This window comes from Penaeus monodon, chromosome 33 (genome assembly GCF_015228065.2).
Source record: "Penaeus monodon isolate SGIC_2016 chromosome 33, NSTDA_Pmon_1, whole genome shotgun sequence".
Classification (NCBI taxonomy): Eukaryota; Metazoa; Arthropoda; class Malacostraca; order Decapoda; family Penaeidae; genus Penaeus; species Penaeus monodon.
Genome location: NC_051418.1, coordinates 33,401,540 through 33,402,255, shown reverse-complemented (window position 1 = coordinate 33,402,255; position 716 = coordinate 33,401,540).

Here is a 716-nt window from a genome sequence, read left to right as displayed (position 1 = left end):
TGTTTGCTTTAAATAGGTAAGTTGTTTAGGATTGAGATCGACCAGGAGATGTGAATTCCTATTAGGAGTTCTCCATTTTAATGGGATTTTTGATTTGTGAACACCGGGTGTAAATGTCGTTTGAATCGACGCTACTCTCAAGTACACTATTTATGAATGCGTGAACTTTGGTGACGTCCGAATCGATGCTTTTAATACAAAAGAGTGGGGATTTATCGAGGAAATTTAAATGCCACTGGGTGAGGACTTTAGCTTTGAATGTCACTGTTTAAGATACTGTATATCATTGTTCTGATTAGTTATTATACTCAAACCGTTATAAAGCCTGACTGACTGGCATACTTAGGAATATAAGATAGATTTTGTATCAATGCTCAGGCGCGAGGTGCCACGATGTCATTCATTTGCCTTGGTTTGTGATAAAAAAAAAGACCAATGTGTGATTATGAAGATATATATTGTATTTTTTTCTCCTCATCGAGTGTAGGAATATTGTTTCTAAATTTCAGTTTATATTTGGAGAGTAATGAGGTATGCTGTGACGATACCGAAATTATTTACTAAGTTCCTGTTTGTAATTTCAAGGAATGTAGTGATTTGATTTATATAATATAAGTGATAAATATTAATTGTTGGTTGACTGATTCTAAATAAAGCATGCAACGTATGATGTGCTTAGGGCTATCTCTGAGTGATGATGAACATTGAACAGTACA